At 42.5% G+C, this 22961-nt stretch overlaps 2 long non-coding RNA genes across 5 annotated transcripts; both read right to left on the bottom strand.

Moving 5' to 3' along the window:
* Positions 1–7190: 7190 nt before the first annotated feature.
* Positions 7191–12325, bottom strand: LOC117740789. 3 transcript variants are annotated; one of them, XR_004610642.1, is made up of 4 exons: positions 12307–12325; positions 10382–10535; positions 9924–10038; positions 7191–7341 (listed from the first exon to the last, which is right to left on the bottom strand). It is a non-coding gene; the product is annotated as an uncharacterized LOC117740789 (long non-coding RNA). The 3 variants fall into 3 exon arrangements; XR_004610640.1 differs by having other exon boundaries at positions 9928–10038; XR_004610641.1 differs by lacking the exon at positions 12307–12325 and adding an exon at positions 10846–10867 and having other exon boundaries at positions 9928–10038.
* Positions 12326–18838: 6513 nt separating this feature from the next.
* LOC117740577 lies at positions 18839–19983 on the bottom strand. Of its 2 annotated transcripts, none has more exons than XR_004610630.1 (3): positions 19891–19983; positions 19394–19547; positions 18839–19272 (listed from the first exon to the last, which is right to left on the bottom strand). It is a non-coding gene; the product is annotated as an uncharacterized LOC117740577 (long non-coding RNA). The 2 variants fall into 2 exon arrangements; XR_004610629.1 differs by having other exon boundaries at positions 19425–19547; positions 19891–19980.
* Positions 19984–22961: the final 2978 nt, after the last annotated feature.

The raw sequence follows: 22961 nt of genomic DNA, 5'->3' as shown, positions 1-22961 counted from the left end.
TGTTGTCTTGTGTTAATAACAGTTGTCAATTGTCCAGTATTTCAAACACTGTACTGTTGAATCTGGAAACATGGTGACACCACTAAAAGAAAGCTCCTCCAAAAGGTCGCCCGATCCATCTGAGGGGTCATGAGATGATCGAGGTAGGAAAGTAGAAAAAGTTCTGCTGCAGATATTCTATTATTGGACTTATCTATATTATTTGTTGTTATTCAAGTTAAACCAAGCGGGAAGTTTACCAGTGAAATATATCAGTACAACTGCTAACTCAAATAAAAGTATTAGTACCTCAAGTGCATTTATTCAAGTAGTCCATTCAAGACCCTTTCCAACTGGACGAAAACCCCACTGACATCTGGCTTTTATCTTCTTGGGGAAGGTTACATAAATCAATGGTATTTATGGCCAAAGCTCCGACTGGCTGTTCTGGAAACATGACGTCTGGGTGGACTCGCTGCTTTTCACCCGTTTTCTGATGCAATATATTACGAGCGTTAACGTGAATATATAATAAATAAAATCATTTAGGATTTGGACAATTATTCTAATTCATTAAGGTTCAAATACATATGAATATGCTCTCCTCAAAGTCACTGGTCAGACAAGTCATTTTACACACGCGCAATTCAAACTCGACGAACAGAATACATCAAAACCGTCTTTCCACCGTTCCAAAAATCCCCAACACTGGTTTGAAAGGGTGACTGAATAAGTAACTATATTAAAACAATTTTTCCAATGCGTTGGTGACCCAGAAAGACAAACTTGTTTACTAGCAGTGGGAAAGAAGTCTCTAGCCTATTTTAAATCTTTTGCATTAAATAGGCTAGAGCTACACAGGGAAACAAAGCAGGAGCTATAAGTTACTGAAGAAGAGTACAAGGAACGAAAGAGAGGAAGAGGAGGAAATATAGATGCTTTTATCAAAGAAAACACGTTTGTTTTCTCCTCAGTTGAATCCTTCAGTAATTAGACCTTTTGTTATCCATGTAACAGAGGCAGCACTCTGATTGGACAGATAACATCTCCAGAACCCGCACAGTGCCCGCTGGTTCCTGAATGTTTCATTTGCCGATCTCCTCAGGAGGAGGTTAACAGGATCGGAGGAGATTTAAGGAGCTGCAGGTGGGGGATGCAGGAGCTTCCGGAGTCTGAGCAGAGGAGGAGCAGCAGGGGACGGGAGCAGATTTAAAAGGGATTAAAAACTAATGTGAATAGGAAAAGAACAGTTGAGTTATTTTATCCCACGTCCTCCATGTTGTCCTGCTGCGACATCCTCATCTCCTCATGCTTCATCTATCGTCACACTAATGAACCCAGAGAGAGAGAAAGCAGCATTCCATCTGCTGCAGCTCAGAGAGGTGACTTACATCGTAGTTCCAGGGTTAAACAAATCAAATAAACTGGGAGAGAGAGAAAGCAAAGAGATACATATAATGAGGAGGAAACTGTGTGCGCACACACACACACACACACACACACACACACAGCAGGCACATTATTGAGACAGAAAGCTTGTCAGAGTTTCAGATACATGGCACATACATGGCACCTCCCTCGATGGCTATAGCCCTTAAATGATTCATGCATCTTTTCAAAAGTTACTTTTAAGAATTTCTTAACTCACTGTTTTCTTTTATGTAGTCCTATCTTTTTTTAAATTATAATGTGTTAACCGTCCCTGATACGATTTAAGACCACCATGTGTTGTGTGACCACCACAATTATGTCATCTATAAAAATAGTTTGTGTGTAGAAAGGGTCCAAAGTAAAAATTAAGGTATACCTTATGGGCCTACCAGATTTAGCAACATGGGATTTGGATATACTTAAAAGTCATTTTGTGAGAGTAATAAACTACATGTGTGGAATGTGCCTTCATGGGTGACTGTGGGTCAGTGGTTAGCAGGTCTGTCTTTCAATCAGGGGGTTGGCGGTTCAATCCCCACCCTAGTCAATGTGTCCTTAAGCAAGACACTTAACCCTGAATTGTTCCCTGGAGCTGTGTCTACGGTGTATGAATCTAACATGATTGTAAGTCACTTTGGATAAAAGTGTAATGATAAACATTTTGGATGAAGCTATGCTATGTGGAAGTCTGAGATTGTTAACAATAGTTGGTGTGATGATAAACTTGGGGATCCTAATGGAGAACCCCTTTAGAGGAACTTACCCATGTTGGGATATAAAAGTGCTCTCTGAATGGTAGTGCGCTCCTCTCTTGCACTACATTTACTATCGTTTTTAGGTGAGCAAAAAAGTTAAAATACCTTTTAGCCCCAGGCGTGGAGTCGCTCATCATTGGCCAATTGCCAATCAAACCAAGCCAGAGTTGTGCTTTACTACCTTAGCACTTCCTTCCTGTTTTGATGCCACTAGATGAAAACTAAAATGGCAATGTCATCAAGTGGCGTTGCCTTGGAAACGGCTGTATGCCCTGGTGTATATTTGGATAGCTTTTCTCCCATTAACCTAGACCAATTGTCCTCAACGGTTTCTACTTCTAAACCGTCTACCTGTCTCTTAGACCCCATCCCAACGAGGCTTCTTAAAGACGTGTTGCCTTTAATTGGCACCTCTCTGCTGGATATTGTTAATGTGTCTTTGCTAACAGGCCATTTACCACATTCCTTCAAAGTAGCTGTAATTAAACCTCTCCTGAAGAAGCCCACTCTTAATCCAGAGGTGTTGGCTAACTACAGACCGATCTCTAACCTTCCCTTCCTCTCTAAGATCCTTGAGAAAGTAGTCGCTAATCAGTTGTGTGACTTTCTACATCAGAATAGTTTATTTGAGGAGTTTCAGTCAGGATTTAGAAAACACCACAGCACAGAGACAGCACTGGTGAAAATTACAAATGACCTCCTAATTGCATCAGATAAAGGACTCATCTCCGTACTGGTATTATTAGACCTTAGTGCTGATAAAGGACTCATCTCTGTACTGGTCTTGTTAGACCTTAGTGCTGATAAAGGACTCATCTCTGTACTGGTCTTGTTAGACCTTAGTGCTGATAAAGGACTCATCTCTGTACTGGTCTTGTTGGACCTTAGTGCTGATAAAGGACTCATCTCTGTACTGGTCTTGTTAGACCTTAGTGCTGATAAATGACTCATCTCTGTACTGGTCTTGTTAGACCTTAGTGCTGATAAATGACTCATCTCTGTACTGGTCTCATTATACCTTAGTGCTGATAAATGACTCATCTCTGTACTGGTCTTGTTAGACCTTAGTGCTGATAAAGGACTCATCTCTGTACTGGTCTTGTTAGACCTTAGTGCTGATAAATGACTCATCTCTGTACTGGTCTTGTTAGACCTTAGTGCTGATAAAGGACTCATCTCTGTACTGGTCTTGTTAGACCTTAGTGCTGATAAAGGACTCATCTCTGTACTGGTCTTGTTAGACCTTAGTGCTGATAAAGGACTCATCTCTGTACTGGTCTTGTTAGACCTTAGTGCTGATAAAGGACTCATCTCTGTACTGGTATTATTAGACCTTAGTGCTGCGTTCGACACCATTGATCATGACATCCTATTACAGAGATTGGATCAGTCTATTGGCATTTCAGGTACCGCACTAAGTTGATTTAAATCCTATTTATCAGATCGATCTCAATTTGTATTTGTAAACAATGAATCCTCAATGACCACCAACGTTAATCACGGAGTTCCACAAGGTTCTGTGCTTGGACCAATTTTATTTACCTTATATATGCTTCCTTTGGGCAACATTATCAGGAAACACTCCATAAACTTTCATTGCTATGCAGATGATACTCAATTATATCTATTGATCAAACCAGAGGAGACCAACCAGCTCGCTAAACTTCAAGAATGTCTTAAAGACATAAAAACATGGATGACCTGCAACTTCCTGATGTTAAACTCAGACAAAACTGAAGTTATTTTACTGGCCCTGAACACCTCAGAGATCAATTATCTGGTGATGTGGTTTCTGTAGATGGCATTGCCCTGGCATCCAACACCACTGTAAAGAATCTCTAGTTATCTTTGACCGAGACTTGTCCTTTAACTCCCATGTTAAGCAAATCTCAAGGACTGCATTTTTTCATCTACGTAACATTTCAAAAATGTATACTTGTAGTACCATATTTCCCCACTAGAGAGCTGCACTCACTAAATGCGGGGCTACTTGTGCTTATAGTTAGGGCTGAATCAGGTTTGCCCTGGTCCAGCCCCTTGATATGCTGTTATAGGCTTATAGGCTGCTGGGGGATGTTTTAGGATACACTGAGCACCTATCTCCTCTTCTCTCTCTCCTTATGGATGAATTTACATCTCTCCATTGCACCTTATTAACTCTGCTTCCTCTCCGGAGTCGTTGTGACTTCACGTCTCATAGGGTCCATTGGACCTGGAGGTGTCTGATGCTGGTGAGCCGGCCTCCCGCGTTGGCCCTGCTGATCGCCCCCCCCTCCTCTCTACCTCCTTCTGTTTCATGGATTGGAGTTCCATTCATACATTGTCATATTCATGTAATGTGTTTATGTAACTTTGTAAATGCTGTTCATTCTGTACACATGACATCTATTGCTTCTGTCCATCCGGGGAGAGGGATCCTCCTCTGTTGCTCTCCTGAAGGTTTCTTCACTTTTTTCCCTGTGAAAGGTTATTTTTGGGGAGTTTTTCCTGATTCAATGTGAGGTCAAAGGTCAGGGATGTCGTATGTGTACAGATTGTAAAGCCCTCTGAGGAGAATTAGTAATTTGTGATATACAAAATAAACTGAATTGAATTGAATAGTTAGGTTTAATAAAAGATGATGAAGTACTTAGTTAGGTTTAATATAGATGGTGAAATACTTAGTTAGGTTTAATAAAAGATGATGAAACAGTTAGTTAGGTTTAGGAAAATAATTAAACTGAATTCCGGCACATTCTTTTTTGGTCGGTACAGCTACGAATGCTGGATGAGACCAGCCTGAAATAGTGGACACAGAAAATGGATGAAAATGTGATTTACCCCTATTGCTCCCCATGGGGGTCTGGCAGTCTGCACACCCCGCACCATAAGACCAAAGCTTGTCTCATGCTGTGTGCTTTGGAGATACCCGATGCATGTTTTGTCAGGTCACCCGCTGTATTGAACTGTATTGTACAGTCTCACCTGTTATTTCTCATTTCACCCCCCCGATGACGTCCTTTAATGACATCCTGTTCTATTCACCACGCTGACATGCTGCTGTCAGCTGTTCTAATCTCTGTCGTGCTGTTCAGCGGTTTGGACGGATTTGAATAAACCGTTGTTGTGTTTCTGCGTGTCATGATATCAAAGTCATGCCTTCCATCTCACTCGTTTGTCAACAGCCGCAAGAAGTCACATCAAAACACGATACACACACACACACACTCACACACTCGTATACGCACACACGCGCACGCACGCACACACACACACACGCACGCACGCACACACACACGCTCACACACTCGTATACGCACACACGCACACACACACGTACACACGCTCACACACTCGTATACGCACACACGCACACGCTCACACACACGAACACACACACGTACACACGCACGTACACACACTCACGCACGCATGCACACACGCTCACACACACACACACACACACACACACACGTACACACACACACGCACGTGTGCGTACCAAACCACACAGGTGCTCTGTTAGTCACTTCGTCCAGGCAGCCAATCAAATCGAGAAAGATTTGTCTTGATGCCGGTTCCTGTCGTGGTTTTACCCTCCTCATTCAACAGCAGAGCATCAGCAATAACTCGACACACGCTTGAATACATTTTCTCCCTTTAATTACATTTGATCGTCTGGTTGCGAACGCACCAGATTATAATATAAACGTATATAACAATAATATTAATATTTATGGGGATGGGCTTTCACAGCAGGGAGTGAAAGACCACACACACACAGGCCATCACTTCATTGCTGTGACATTAGATGATAATGTTATTAGGGTATATTAGTAGCTCTGGGAACACACTTGGTGTGCATCACCAGTTAGCTTATCTTCAGCAGCTGTGGTGTTATTGAGAGCGAGAGAGAGAGAGAGAGAGAGAAAAACAGAAACAAAAGAAACACAAATCAAACTGTTAAAGGGCATTGAGTGGTCGGAAGACTAGAAAAGCGCTATACAAGTACAGGTCTATTTACCATGACTATCAGCTGTTCACCAGCTGGGTGCTCCCAGTCAATAGTGCAGCCTCACATCCCCAGTTAGCCTATCAGCTGGCTAACGTCTCTCTTTAGATGTGCTGTATCCCAGCCTCTCATTGTCCAGCTGTTGTTCGTGTGACCCTGTACTGACAGACGCGTATGGCAAAGTCTCGTTTCATTTGCTTAATAATCCTTTGGCTCATTCTGTCCGTCACAATGGCAGACGCAGACTCAGAGCTCATCAAGGCTGACATAAATGATTCAGCATTTATATCATCTGCAACTTGGTGCAGCGCCCTGATCGGGTTGAGCCCCACACTGGCTGCAAAGAAAAACACATCTGCTCATCCAGACCAGCCAATGGCCAGCACTCCTCCAGTCTCTGGTAAACACCATGCAGGCTACCCAGGTAGGCAAAATGACCTGGCCCAGATCCGGCACAAGCCCGGCGCACCAGAATAAACGCGTTGGTCCGGGTCCGGTTTGCGACTCGGCTGAGACTCGGCATGATTGACGCCCCAGAATCAGGCCAAGTACACTGGCCCGATTCCGGCGTCCGGCACTGCCGTCACTGGGCCATGATCGAAAATGAACGGGGCCATTCTTGGCCCGAACCCGGCACACAAGAAGAAACGCGTTGGTCCGGGTCGGTTTGCGACTCGGCTGAGGCTGGATGAATGGCGCTCCAGAATCGGGTTGAATATATTCCTCATGACACTTATTTTATTGACTCAATTAATCATGGAGCTCACATTGTTTAGTAATAATAAGAATTATAATGTGATAAATGTATTTCAAGAAGTGAAAACCATTAACCAAATAAAGAAAGGTACACCTCATATTCAAATGTAATTTTAATTATTTGCAACAGTTATTCAAATAAATATTTTGCATTTTGGACGTTTTTGCAAACAAAAACAGTCCAATAAATGCCAAATAAGATCAAATAAGATAATAAATGATACATAATAATAATATATAATTATATATTAATAAGATCAAATAAGACATGTAGACCAAAATGTTACAGTGAATTTGTATGAATTAAAGCACACTGTTAAAAAGGTCAATTAAATTGAAACTCGAACAACTGCCAAACAAGACCACACCGTGGTCGCGACCGGTCACTCCGGCATCATGGCTTCACTTTTAAAATGCGGAGGTTGCAGCCTGGTAGAAACAGAGACAACAAAGAGTTGTGAGATCTCACAATAAACAAAAGATAAATGGTAAGTCTATCGATAGCATTGCAAACCGTTCTCACTCCTTATGTATCGAATATCGTGTCTGTATATAATGTCTGACACCGTCAACTCCTGTGCGACACTGTATGTGACGCACAATACTGCTGTAGTGTAAAGTGTGAGATAGTCCACACAAGCCAGAGTGATGAATGGATCAAACCACCACAGACCAGTGCTGTAAACACGCGTAACTAAGTGGTTAGTAGGGTTGTCACGATACCAAATTCTAACTTCGATACGATACCTGCCATAAATATCACCATACCCGATACTTAGGATACGATACCAGAATTCGATACGATACCACAAATACGATACTGGGATATTTATGTATAATAGTAATAAATAAAACATCTGTATGGTTCCCTTTTTACCAGCTTGTTCCTGCCCAGCTTTTTCAACACTTAACAAATGGCATTAATATTAGTATTAGCCTACAGCAAGATATTAATGAAAACTACATGGTGTCATCATAGCGTTGATTATACACGGCTATGTAGGCCTTTTGTCCATATCTGACCAGATGACTACATAGTTCCTTTCCTAAGTATGAGCAATTGTAAAGTTCATATTGTATCTTAATTCATGGAATAATTATTTTTCCTTCACTAAAAAAAAAAAAAAAGGGATCCACCCTCAGGCTCCAGCATGTAGCCATTTAGCATCAATTGTGTTTCATTTAGTCCACTTGTGTGCATTGTGACCTCATGATCACAGACTGGTCATCAAAGGCTACTCGTGTTAGGCTGTATGTGGGTGAGCTTAAGGTGTGCATCATGTTTATAATCACATTTGATTACCTGTCGTTCTTTGAACTCTTTGTAAAGGTCGGGGTGTCTGTCTGAAAGGTGCTTTAATGTTTGACGTGTTGCTCCCTGGTCTGAGGGGCTTTGAAACACGTTGTGCAGACGGGTCTCTGTGTGTCAGTGGGCCTTCCTTCACTGTCTGTGTGTCAGTGGGCCTTCCTTCACCGTCTGTATGTCAGTGGGCCTTCCTTCACTGTCTGTATGTCAGTGGGCCTTCTTTCACTGTCTGTATGTCAGTGGGCCTTCTTTCACTGTCTGTATGTCAGTGGGCTTTCCTTCACTGTCTGTGTGTCAGTGGGCCTTCTTTCACTGTCTGTATGTCAGTGGGCCTTCTTTCACTGTCTGTATGTCAGTGGGCCTTCCTTCACTGTCTGTGTGTCAGTGGGCCTTCCTTCACCGTCTGTATGTCAGTGGGCCTTCTTTCACTGTCTGTATGTCAGTGGGCCTTCTTTCACTGTCTGTATGTCAGTGGGCCTTCTTTCACTGTCTGTATGTCAGTGGGCCTTCCTTCACTGTCTGTGTGTCAGTGGGCCTTCCTTCACCGTCTGTATGTCAGTGGGCCTTCCTTCACTGTCTGTGTGTCAGTGGGCCTTCCTTCACTGTCTGTATGTCAGTGGGCCTTCCTTCACTGTCTGTATGTCAGTGGGCCTTCCTTCACTGTCTGTATGTCAGTGGGCCTTCTTTCACTGTCTGTTTGTCAGTGGGCCTTCCTTCACTGTCTGTATGTCAGTGGGCCTTCTTTCACTGTCTGTATGTCAGTGGGCCTTCCTTCACTGTCTGTATGTCAGTGGGCCTTCCTTCACTGTCTGTGTGTCAGTGGGCTTCACTGTCTGTATGTCAGTGGGCTTCACTGTCTGTGTGTCAGTGGGCTTCACTGTCTGTGTGTCAGTGGGCTTCACTGTCTGTGTGTCAGTGGGCTTCACTGTCTGTGTGTCAGTTGTTGCCGAAACCTTACCTCCCTGTCGAGGTGGACATTTCTTTTTCTGTATAAGACACGTATGCATGTAATGAGTGGGTGTCAGTGGGTTTCACTGTCTGTGTGTCAGTGGGCTTCACTGTCTGTGTGTCAGTGGGCTTCACTGTCTGTGTGTCAGTGGGATTTCCTAAAAAAAAAAAAGCCCTTGACTAACCAGCAGAGTGTGTGTTTCCAGATTTTGCTTCTGGCATCTTTTTTTTACAAAATAAATCTCAAAAGCTCCGGCACTTGACGCCATGTTGTCTCCCCAGCGGAGCGCTGCCTGTTAGTGTGTGAGCGCTGTGCAGTCCCACCCCCTTGCAGCCAAAGCGCTGGGCAGCATTAAAGGAGCGGAGCAGTGCGCTCTGATCGCATGCTATTTTAATAAAGTATCGATACTAAAAATATGCAAAACCGTATCTTTTTGAACGTACTGGTACCGCGGTACCTTTTTAGTATCGGTACACCGTGCAAGTTGTTAGTCAAGTCAGTCGTTAGTGTAGTAAGTCACAGACTCAGATCTCTTTTCCTAAACCAACAGTAAAATAAGTGGTTTTGTTGCCGAAACCTTACCTCCCTGTCAAGGTGGACATTTCTTTTTCTGTATAAGACACGTATGCATGTAATGAGCCCCTAACACATCCAAAACAGACACTAGAGGGGAACGTAGTCATAGTTTGAAGCTTTGTAGCACTGACTGGTGATTGACACATTGGAGTGAGAATGTGTTGAGTATTGAAAGCACACCTACTAAGACTGTGGTTCAGGGGTCGCTTGGCCGTTCTCTTCTCGGTCAGATGCCAGCTGGAGCCATGGCTTCATGAAGCGCTCTGTGCAGTTACAGTGATGCGACGGACGGATTCTTTAAAAGGAAGAGATACAACGATCACTGGCCATGTTCATAAAAAACTAGTCAAGTCAATTCCATGAAAGTGCTATACTGTTTGCTTTACATCAAAATAGACGTAAAAGGAGTTAAGGAAACGTATAATGTAATACATTCAGCGCATAGTGTAGTGTCTGCCATGTGAATATAATTACATGTTAACTGTGAAGAACCTTGTACAAGTTTGATATCTAAATACCCGATTTAGACCTCCGACATGTTGAAAACTGGTATGTTGGTGACACTTACTGCAATACTCAATGCTGACAGACCAGTAAGTGTTAAAGATACAGAATGAAAGAAACCAATAAATACTTACTCAAAACAACATAAGCGAGGGACTCAAAGCCAGTTATTCCATTCACACCCCTCCAATTGATTGTCTTTGCCAGTGAGTTTGGCACCATCTTGCCAAGCACTCTCCATACGGTTTCTTTAACGGTCAACCCACCAAGAAGGCCAAAATAGGTGACCTGAAAGACAACATTGAAAAAGAGGCAAACCCCAAAACAATTAAGTATGATAAATTACGATAGTGTCAGTGAGTTATTTTACAACCTTCTACATTTTTGTAAAGCTCAGTAGTCATGTTGGAATACTAAAATAAAATAAGTCACAAACTAAAGGGTCAAATATAAATTATAAACCATCAGTGGCAAGCCTCAATAGTAGTAGTCATGAAAGAAGACATATACATCTTAGTATCATAAGGTCTCGACATGCAAAATGTTACTCTACCAATTTGTCATTAAAATCTGTATCCACAGATATGTTTGTCTCTACCTGACGAAGTTCTTCCAGAGTACACAGTGGACATCCTGACACATTGGATAGTTCTGCTGCGCTGGTCGGGTTCTGTAGCTGGAGAAGTAGGACTCTGCTGCTCCTTGATGATTTCTAGCTGTGTCAGGATTTCACAAAGGATTGCTAAAAAATAGATCTAAACACAAACCAATATGGCTCAATTATTTTAAGATATGGCATATACATTATATAACATATACTTAATAAAAACAACAACAGAAAAGACTGCGAATACTTTGTCCCAAACCCATTACCGCCAACTCTATTGTGTTTCTGTGTTGTGGAACACTTGTTTAATTGAGTTCAGCACCATCTACTGGTCTTTTTGGGTTGCAGTCAAAGGATGTATATATATACATTGTCATATTCATGTAATGTGTTTATGTAACTTTGTAAATGCTGTTCATTCTGTACACATGACATCTATTGCTTCTGTCCATCCGGGGAGAGGGATCCTCCTCTGTTGCTCTCCTGAAGGTTTCTTCCCTTTTTTCCCTGTCAAAGGTTATTTTTGGGGAGTTTTTCCTGATCCGATGTGAGGTCAAAGGTCAGGGATGTCGTATGTGTACAGATTGTAAAGCCCTCTGAAGATAATTAGTAATTTGTGATATTGGGCTATACAAAATAAACTGAATTGAATTGAATTGAATGTAGCGATTTGATTTTAATATAACTTCTTTCGAATGTAAAGAAAATGATTAGTCAAGAAAACCATGTAAAGCGAGTCATCTTTAATTCGACATCTTTGGGTCCTCACGCTAGCCAAATAGTGTTCGTCAATTCAAGCATTATAGAAACCAACGTGTAGGACAGAATAATTGGTTTTAGCTTTTATTTACTTTATGTCAAATAAGTTTGTGGTGTAGCTAAATGATGATAACACTACATTCACATGAAGGCTGGCAAGATGTCATCAGACTTTGGGTCGACAGGGACTGTGGCACACTCTGTCTTCTGGTATAAGGTCAGAAGGAGAGTTTAGGCAGAGATAATGCTCACAGAGAACTATTGTGGTAAGTGTTGTACTCAGTGGGAAGTTAAAATAATAAATAATGCACATAAGCTGAATTGTATTGTGAAGTTGAAATACACCTATATGTTCACTACCAGAGCTCAATGAGAGTGGTTGTGATTGGTTGCTTTGCTAAGATGTGATGTTTTTTTAGGCACCCAGATAACACACTTGAACTGAAAATAAATATTTTCCTACTTAAACTTGTTTAGTTGTAAACAAAGTTTGCCTTGTTTTTTTGTGATTTTTCACCTCACATTGTAAACCATTACAAATACAATATAGTTTTTGGGGTATTTAGAATCGTCAGAATCTGTGTGTGTATATATAGTTTCCATCAATTTGTTAATTTTTAAGTATTAAAGATGAACAAATTGATGGAAACTATATATATGCACACAGATTCTGACGAATGAAAGCAGACTGACCTGTTGGTTGGAGTCTCTCCAATAGGACTTGAAGGTGCGGACGGGAAGGTGGAGCAATAATGTTTGGGGCAGCGGGCAGTGCGGTTGGGCGTCTTTTCTTTCCTTTAGAGTTTTCGGGGCTGCTCCATGTCGCTTTCATTGTCGGAGTACCATATTTTTGTGTTTCTGTTGAACAAAGGAACTTGTGTAAGGAATATAATGAATAACAAGAAGCTCTATATGAATTTAGTGTTTATCTAACATGGGTGACTACAGGTTCCCTTTGTTTTAAAACAAAAACAAACAAAAACGTTACTGAGTGTTTCCAGACATTTAATGATAGTGGATCCTGATTTTCTACATAGATTAGAGGACTTAATGTCACCAGAGTACCGCTCAGTCATTGTGAACAGGTGCAAATACAAAAATAATTCAAACCAAAGAAAACCTGGAATTGAAGGTAGTCACCGTGTAGCATACCCCTTCGACAGATGGTCTTGCATTTGACTGTGATTTTATTTTTTTATTAATAGTTCCCAAAATTAACTTAGCTGTGTACAAAGGCACAACACGTTATGTGTTAGCTTACCCTTCGTTAGCATTAATATAGCATACACACGAGTCCTTACAGTTAAGCTAATGTCCTTGAAACATACAGTTATTACATTCATTACAAAGAAACTAACCTTGACGGGGGAGTGCTAAAAACTTTAATTTAGTCTTTGTTTTGTGTAAACGTAACCTTAAATCAGCGCACAATGCAACTTCCTGTGTAACTCCACGAACCGCCTTCAAAATTAAAGCATCTTCTTTCAAAACAGGAAACGAGACACATCTTGTTCAAGGCTGTCAAAAACATGAAACAAAAAAGAACAGAATTGATTGACAAACAGTCAAAACACAAATGGGGTTACTTACACACTGGTCTATATTGATGGCAGCAAAACTGTAGTCTGGAAAGACAGAAATGACAACAATGTAATATCTAAATGTTGTATTCTCATGTGACATTGATATTACAGTTTATACAATTCACAATAAGTCTCTGAGCTATTGTATACTGCATTTTTATATATACATACACTTTTTATTTATAAGCCATTCAGGTGGAACACGGAGAGCATGCATGCATCAATAATGCCTCCGTATTTCAATAGATTATTTTAGGACTATAAAGTGAAAAGAGAGCTCATATATTACTATCTATTATTAGTAAAGAAAACAAATTAAGCCTGTAGTTTGTGGTAGCTAGCGGACTCCGCAGTATTGTGGCTGAGTGTCGACTGACTCGGCTGTCTTCCGGTTTGATGCGCCAGATGTGAACCAGCTTTGGCCCATTTAATTTTTGCCATATCCGTCCCAGATGTAACGGGTCTATTCTGGGCCATGGCAGCCGGGTTTATCGGCAACCAGCACTGGGTTCTGTCCGGCTAATGGCTGAATCTGGGCCCAATCTATCATTAAAAATACTTTATAATGAATTACAAAATTCACGGCAAAATCTTCTACTTTAATCTATGCCGTACACAAATTTCACGGCGAAGAAAACGTCTGCTAGATCGTATAAATACATTTTGATTTCAGGAGCTAAAACATTGCAATGCAATTTCGCCACATTTCCATTAAATTAATGTTAAAGTTACTCCAACCATGCTAGCCTTTGCGGGCCTGCTTTTAACACCGTTATAGATACGTTGTTGCATGTGTCTGTGCTCAAATGACTGATCAGATAACAGCATTATTCGGGTCCTCAGGACAGGTTTTCTAGCTAACCTAACTAAAGTCAGGGCAGGTTGTTAGCTTGAAAACGTGCTGGTGCAGGCCTTCTAGCTAGCTAAGTGCTGACCTCCCCTGACTCAGCATGCTAGCTAGAACACCTGTCCTCTTGGATGAATCGAGCCGCTAAATAAAATGTATTTTATGTGGAACTCACTGTACTAGCTGGTTTCAACTCGAAAGGACCTGAACCTTAGTATAATTAAAACTAGCATTCATTGGGTACTATGCATAGTATATTCTCAGGCCAAGGTTTGCTAACTTGCTACAAGTGTGGTCAACAGTTGAATAAACACGGGTCAGGTGGACGAATTGAGCTTCTAAATGTGTTAAGTATACATCTCCCACCATATTTGAACAATGTAGTAATGCTGGTTGTAAATGACTCTGAAAATGTTCCATTAATATGTTGACTAGTTCCTGCACGAATTTATTTGTAAGTGCCTTTGCATGTTTTTTTTTTGGTCCTTTTATTTTTAAGTTCTTCCGGTGAGACCGGAAATAGATGTACCGGTCGCAACTTGACATTGCAAAAAGTCCGTTAGTTTTACGTTTACTGAAGGAGAAGGAGTTCACGTTTGTTTATTCTTCAATCCACTTTACGGACTGCTAAGCTCCTAGCTGGAACGGGAACAAGGTACTTTGTGTTTATTTAGGCTTTAATTACATGTTTAGTGACTTTATTTTAATTAATTTGTGCATTGGTAAGAGCTAATTTCTGTTGTATTTGTTCCATAGCTTACGGTGATTTCTGGATCTTTATGGACAAGGAACATTTGTGTTAAAAAAATAAAAGATTTCTGAAACATCAGTACGCTTCACCATTGTCCGGCTGGGGTCAGCTACAGTAAGAGCTTTACCCTCACCGACCTGACGACTTGCTGCCGTCATTACGGGCTGTGACGGAGGGTCCTCACCACGGCTGCTGCTGCTATGCTACGCTACGCTACATGTCCCAGCGTGTCGGCACGTAATCCAACTCAGCAATTCTGGTAGTGGTCTCATGGACTCGGTGCGATGGTCAAGTACGGTCACATCAACGGCTCCCCCCCCCCCTTTATTTATCACCATACAGTGGTGGAAATAAGGTGAGCTTCACATTAATTAACTCCCTTTAGACTCTTTCATACTGACCTGCTCATCTACAGGCTGAGGAGCAGATGGTTAGTTCCCAAAACACAGTTCAAGATTTGCAGAGTGAGCTTCACTCACTGACAGATGTATCTGAGAGACCCTGTCTTAAGGACTTAATTGAAGCAAGAGAACAGAGAAGTTTGATCGACTTTCAAGATAATCTGCGAAAAAATTACGACCAACCTGAAGTTCTCCGGCGCTCTGAACGCGCACGGAACCCTACAGAGAAGATGCGTTCTTTACAAGGTGAAGAAGCCAAGAAAAAGGAAAAAAGGCTGCTCTTCATGTATGAGAGATGGAAGCTCAATGTACGCAAAGCAAGAGATCAGATGAAAACGTACATGCCAGAGAGTGAGCTTTGGTTTCTCATTGAAGAGCTGAAGAAATGTAAGGATGACATCATGAACATGTATTATGAGATTCGAGATCTTGCCACACCTCCTACTGATGTGAGAAGATGAGTTGATACTTGTGAATCTGTTACCACGGAAATTGTCAATATTGCCTATAGTAGAACAATAGACGAAGACGGTGAGTTTAGACCGTAAAGACCAGGAAAGAAGACGCCTTCATGAACTGCTCCACCGTGAATGTGCAGTCTGTCTACGGATCCGCTGCTTCCTTTATAAGTAACACCCCATCTGAACACCAATCCGTGACTTCCTCCATAGCAGCTAAGCGTGCAGATGCAGCTGCTGAGCTTGCAGTGAAGGAAGCAAATTATGAGATGATGTTAGCAGAAGAAAGACAAAGGGAAGTGATCCGAGAATTAGAGGAACAGCAACGGAAAGCTCTAGAGGCACAAAGGCGTGAGTTGGAGCGACTGCAGGCAGAGAAGGAAGTGCGGGCAGCACAAGCTAAACTTAAGGTGTACGATAAGGAGACGGAACGTGAAGTCACTGGCTGCATTAACAACGAAAGGAATAAGGACGCAAGGAATGAGCCTGTGACCACAATCCCTTTATCACATGCTGCAACACCCTTTCAATCAGACATTTCCTCTCTCGCTCAGGTCTTTCAAGACAGCATAGCCTTGAATAGGCTCCCGCTTCCAGAGCCATCCATCTTCAGCGGTGATGCAATACAGTTCATTGAATGGAAAGCAGCATTCACTTCACTCATCGACCGAAGGGCAATCACTCCAGCTGAAAAACTCTACTATCTGAAGAAATACGTCGGTGGTCCAGCTCGTCAGGTGCTAGATGGCACTTTCTTCCGAAGCAATGATGAAGCCTATCAGGATGCCTGGAACAAGCTAAATCGTCGTTTTGGCCAGCCATTCACTATTCAGAGAGCATTCAGAGAGAAGCTCACCAATTGGCCAAAGATTCAAAGTAAGGATGCTCAAGGACTCAGAAGCTTCTCAGATTTTCTGAGTGCCTGTCAAGATGCCATGCCTCATGTCAAGGGTCTCGACATATTAAACGACTGTGAGGAAAACCAGAAGCTCATCCATAAACTACCAGACTGGGCGGCTTCAAGCTGGAACCGACAAGTCACGCATAGTCTAAACCAGAAACAAGAATTCCCAAGTTTCAAGGATTTTGCAATCTTTGTGTCAACTGAAGCCGAGATTGCCTGCAATCCAATTACATCCTTCTATGCTCTTCATTCATTAGACTCTGACACTAAAAAAAGAAATCTCAGAGATACTAAAAGAGATAAAGCCAGGGTTTTCACTACTCACGCAGTTACAGACAACACAAGCCAAGGCTTGGATCAGAGAACTATTAAGATGTCCTGTATTCTCTGTCAAGATAATAGACATCAACTTCATGCATGTCCAAAGTTCACGGAGATGTTGTTGGTAGAGCGACGTAACTACGTAAAGGAGAAGAAACTTTGATACGGATGCTTGAAATATGGCCACAGTGCAAAAGACTGTCGTCACCGTCACTTTTGTGACAATTGCAAAGGAAAACATCCTACAGTTCTCCATGACTACAACTACGGGAAGGAAATAACTACATTAGAAACAGGGACATACCAAGGGGCCACTGGAATGTCACTCAGTGTAGCAGGCGAAGATTCATCCTACACATCAATGGTAATGCCTGTGTGGGTGTCATCTAAACACAACCCAACCATTGAGAAGCTTGTCTACGCTCTACTTGACACTCAAAGCGATACTACATTCATCAACCAGGAAGTGAGTGACGGTCTAGTTGCTGAAAAGTATCCAGTGAAGTTAAAGTTGACCACTATGACTGGAAAAAACACGGTTGTCCCAAGTGAGGGTGTTTCCGGCCTTCGTGTAAGAGGATACAGCTCATCCATTCATGTTGATCTTCCAGTTACCTACACGAAGGACTGCATACCAGTAAACCGTGCTCACATTCCCACTTGTGAGAAGGCTAAACAATGGAGTCACCTCAGAGAAATAGCTGACGAAATTCAACCACTGAAAGACTGTGAAGTAGGACTTCTGATAGGCTACAATTTTTCCAGAGCAATGGCACCAAGACAAATCATCCTAGGAGGAGATGAGGAACCTTATGCTGTACGGACAGATTTCGGATGGTCTATTGTGGGACGCTTCTCACAAAGCCATGACTCGCTGACCACAAGTCACCTGTGTCACAGAATCACCACTAAAGAGCTACCTTTAGTAACGCCTGCAGATGCTATTCGCATTCTAGAATCTGACTTCAATGATGGCAGTGAAGACAGCAAAAGAGTATCACAAGACGACATCACTTTCCTCAAAAGGTTAGATGAGAGCATACGGAAAAATATACATGGCCACTATGAAATGCCTCTGCCCTTCAAAAGTAGACCCATCTTACCTGACAACAAAGCTTCAGTCATGATACGCCTCAACCACTTGAAAAGAAAATTGCAACGGGATGAAAGGTATAAGGAGCATTATGTCAAGTTCATGGAAGATGTCATCAAAAAGGGAGATGCAGAGCAGATCGTAGATGGTGGGAGTGAAGGTGAGAGATGGTACATTCCCCATCACGGTGTTTATCATGCCAGAAAGCCCGATAAACTTTGCGTAGTGTTCGATTGCTCTGCTAGATACAAAGGAACCAGCTTGAACTACTACCTCCTCCCTGGGCCAGACATGTTGAACAACTTGAGTGGAGTTCTCCTCCGCTTTCGACGGCACCCTGTTGCACTTATGTGTGACATTGAAAAAATGTTCCATCAATTTCATGTGAAGGAGGTCGATCGCAACTATCTGCGCTTTCTCTGGTGGAAGCAAGGAGTCTTGAACTCACCACCCAGCGAGTTCCGGATGAAGGTGCATCTGTTTGGTGCTGCCTCCTCCCCCGGATGCGCAAACTATGGATTGAAGCATCTAGCTAAGGAGAATGCAGACCTCTACCCTCAAGGCTCACGGTTTGTCATGAGGGATTTCTATGTTGACGATGGGCTCGCAAGTGTCGAAAGCACTGAAGATGCTATTCTGCTTGCTAAAGAAGCTTGTGAACTCTGTGCTATGGGTGGTCTATGACTACACAAGTTTGTGTCAAACGACATAGATGTCCTGGAAAGCATACCACCCTCTGAACGAGCAACCAATGTAGAAAATATGGATCTTGCGTTCGATGAACTACCAGTTGACAGAGCCCTCGGGATTAAATGGGATGTGAAAGCCGACCACTTTCAACTTAATGTCAGCGTCAAGGATCAGCGTCAAGGATCAGCCTGCAACGCGCCGCGGCATTCTGTCAACAGTGGCCTCCCTGTATGATCCTCTTGGCTTTGTGGCACCAGTCCTGCTCAAAGCAAAAAGCATTCTTCAGGAGATGTGTAGGAGAGGCACAGGTTGGGACGATCTTCTCCCAGATGAGCTCCGCCCGAAATGGGAACAGTGGAGAAGAGATCTAGCTCAACTAGATAATGTCACCATATCCCGCTCTTACTCACCAGCTGGATTTGGAAAGGCCACGAAGACAGAGTTACATCATTTCTCGGACGCTAGCTTAAAGGGTTATGGTCAGTGCTCATACCTGAGATTTCAGAACGAAAATAGAGATGTTCATTGTGCCTTAGTTGTAGGAAAATCTCGTGTCTCACCATCAAAGGTCACAACTGTCCCAAGACTGGAATTAACAGCTGCAGTTATTTCTGTGAAGATAAGCAAAATGCTCAAGGAAGAACTGGGATATGCTGACACTGAGGAATTCTTCTGGACCGACTCAAAGGTGGTTCTAGGATACATAAAAAATGAAGCAAGACGATTCCACACCTTTGTAGCTAATCGTATTCAGAAGATTCACCTTAGCTCGTCCCCTCAGCAATGGAGATACGTTCCAACCAATGAGAACCCTGCGGACCACGCTTCCAGGTGCTTGACTCCCAGTGAGCTTCTGTCGTCCACATGGCTCACTGGACCCAAGTTCCTATGGAACAAGGAAATAAAGTTGCCAGCAGACGAAATTCCAGAGTTAACGATCGGAGATCCAGAGGTCAGAAATGCTCTAGCACTAAGCACAAGGACCACAGACCAAGTAAGCCTTGTTGATCGCCTGTCTAAGCTCTCATCTTGGTTACTTGCTACTCGAGCTGTGGCACGCATACTAAGGTGCATTAGGCGAAACCACTCAAACAGTCTTACCAATGTAGCAGAACGAGAAGATGCAGGACATTGCATAATCAAGGAACTGCAGAAAGATGTGTATCAAGAGGAGTTTAAACTGCTGCGCAAAGGGATTCCCATACCATCTCACAATCCATTACACTCACTTGATACGTTTCTCGACAAAGATGGCGTCCTCAGGGTGGGAGGAAGGCTTTGCAACTCTTCTCTTCCCAACTTCATCAAGCACCCTGCAATCATCCCCAAGGATCACATCACAAAGATGGTTATTGCTCATCACCACGAAAGGATGAAACATCAAGGCAGAGGTCTCACTATTAACGATATCAGGTCCCACGGCTACTGGATTCCAGGCATCAACCGAGCAGTAGCTTCCTACATTCTTCAATGCATCATCTGTAGACGGCTCCGGAAACCAACGGAAGAGCAAAGGATGGCAGATCTACCCCCTGAACGTGTAGAACCATCAGCCCCCTTTACTTTCTGTGGAATGGACTGCTTCGGCCCATTCCTCACGAGACAAGAAAGAAAAGAGAACAAGAGATATGGTCTCCTTTTCACTTGTCTTAGCTCCCGTGCCATTCATATAGAGATGCTTGATGACTTGTCCACCGATGCCTTTATCAATGGCCTTCGATGCTTTATTGCTATTCGTGGTGCTGTTCGTCAGATCAAATCTGACCAAGGAAGTAACTTTGTCAGAGCCAAAAATGAACTCAAAGAAGCCTTAAAGTAAGTAAATGCAGACCGGCTGGCTGCATATCTTGCAGAGAAATAATGTGACTTCTGTATGAATGCACCCTATTCAAGCCATGTTGGAGGAGTTTGGGAGAGGCAGATTAGGACAGTGAGAGGCATTCTAAGGTCCACACTTGCTCTTTCCTCTGGTAGGCTAAATGATGCTTCCCTGCGGTCTTTTCTCTATGAAGCTATGGCAATTGTCAACAGTCGACCACTGACCGTTAATAACCTCAGTGATCCTCATAGCCTCGAGCCGCTCACCCCTAATCATCTTCTCACTCTGAAATCTGTCAAGGCCTTGCCTCCTCCAGGTGAGTTTGTCAGAGAAGACGTGTATGGCAAGAAGAGGTGGCGTCATGTTCAGTACCTGGCGGAACAGTTCTGGAGTCGATGGCGAAAGGAATACCTCGCTAACATTGCTCTCAGACAGCGTTGGCATACACCAAGGAGAAATCTGCAAGTTGGAGATATTGTAATGATGAAAGAAGAAGACATGCACAGGCATGAATGGAGATTGGGCAGGGTTTCAGTAACCACAACTGACAAAGACGGACTAGTGAGGAGAGTTAAGGTTCGCCTCGGCGACAAGAAGCTTGGAAAAAAGGGAGAGCGTCTCCACAAGATGTCTGAGGTCGAACGACAAGTCCAAAAGTTGGTCTTGCTGCTGGAGTCTGATTAAACTTACTCACTCCCCTATGGTTGACAATACTTTTTCAAAACGGCTTGTGAACTCGGTTTATAAAGGCTCGTCACTTTCTTACTTATGAAAGGTCATATTCAGTTAAAAATCATTTGTGCTTAATGTAAATTCTATACAGTTACATTATTTACTCATGATTGGTGGGAGTGTAAATGACTCTGAAAATGTTCCATTAATATGTTGACTAGTTCCTGCACGAATTTATTTGTAAGTGCCTTTGCATGTTTTTTTTTTGGTCCTTTTATTTTGAAGTTCTTCCGGTGAGACCGGAAATAGATGTACCGGTCGCAACTTGACATTGCAAAAAGTCCGTTAGTTTTACGTTTACTGAAGGAGAAGGAGTTCATGTTTGTTTACTCTTCAATCCACTTTACGGACTGCTAAGCTCCTAGCTGGAACGGGAATAAGGTACTTTGTGTTTATTTAGGCTTTAATTACATGTTTAGTGACTTTATTTTAATTAATTTGTGCATTGGTAAGAGCTAATTTCTGTTGTATTTGTTCCATAGCTCTTACGGTGATTTCTGGATCTTTATGGAAAAGGAACATTTGTGTTCAAAAAATAAAAGATTTCTGAAACATCAGTACGCTTCACCATTGTCCGGCTGGGGTCAGCTACATAGGTACTTACCACAAAGACGGAGGTCCGTGGAGAAAGAAAAGAAAGTGCCGAACAAGGTCCGGTCCTTTTATACAAGCCCCCTAGGGGTTGCTTCTTTTACAACTAGTATTTAGAACTTTTACACAGCCAGTTTAAAATACTTTTTTTTATTGTGTAGGTTTATATGAGCGAGACAACTTTGAGGGATATCTTAATGTTATTACATACATGTAATGTAATATGTATTATGTAATACAACTATCAAAGGAATGTGTGTTCCCCCCCACGAGGTTGCAACACCGGGGGCCAGAGCGGGCGACATTGAATCTTGTTTAAAACTGCTGGCTAAAGATGAGCGTAGTTACAGTAAGATTATAATACACGCCGGCGGTAATGACTCCCGACTGCGGCGGTCGGAGGTCACTAAAATTTATGTGGAATCGGTGTGTACTTATGCCAAGATAATGTCGGACACCGTAGTTTTCTCTGGCCCTCTCCCCAATCTGATCAATGATGACATGTATAGCCGCATGTCGTCATTCAACCGCTGGTTGTCCAGGTGGTGCCCAGCAAACAATGTGGGCTACATAGATAACTGGCAGACTTTCTGGGGAAAGCCTGATCTGATGAGTCCAGACGGCATTCATCCCACTTGGGATGGAGCGCGTCTCATTTCTGCGAACATGGCTAAGTTGATTAGCGGACTTAATCCATGACCCAGAGTTCAGATCAGGAAGCAGAAGCAGAGTTGTAGTCTTCCACCCTTCTCTGCACTTCCATTCGAGCAGTTACCCACCCTTAACCTTAACTCTATAGAGACTGTGTCTGTCCCACGGCCACTTAAATTAATTAAATCAAAAGTAACCAGAAGAGGAGTCATACAAAATAACCTCATAAAGGTTAACATCACTACTGCAACAGTGCAACAAAAGAAGATAATTAAATGTGGACTCCTAAATATTAGATCTCTGTCATCTAAAGCTGTATTAGTAAATGATTTAATATCAGACAATCACATTGATTTATTGTCTTACTGAAACCTGGCTAAGCCATGAAGAATATGTCAACCTAAATGAATCAACTCCTCCAAGTCATATTAATACTCACATTCCTCGAGGCACCGGCCGAGGAGGTGGAGTAGCAGCCATCTTTCACTCAAGCCTATTAATGAATCC

The sequence above is a fragment of the Cyclopterus lumpus genome, chromosome 12 (genome assembly GCF_009769545.1).
Source record: "Cyclopterus lumpus isolate fCycLum1 chromosome 12, fCycLum1.pri, whole genome shotgun sequence".
Classification (NCBI taxonomy): domain Eukaryota; kingdom Metazoa; phylum Chordata; class Actinopteri; order Perciformes; family Cyclopteridae; genus Cyclopterus; species Cyclopterus lumpus.
This window is presented reverse-complemented; position numbering and strand designations above follow the sequence as displayed.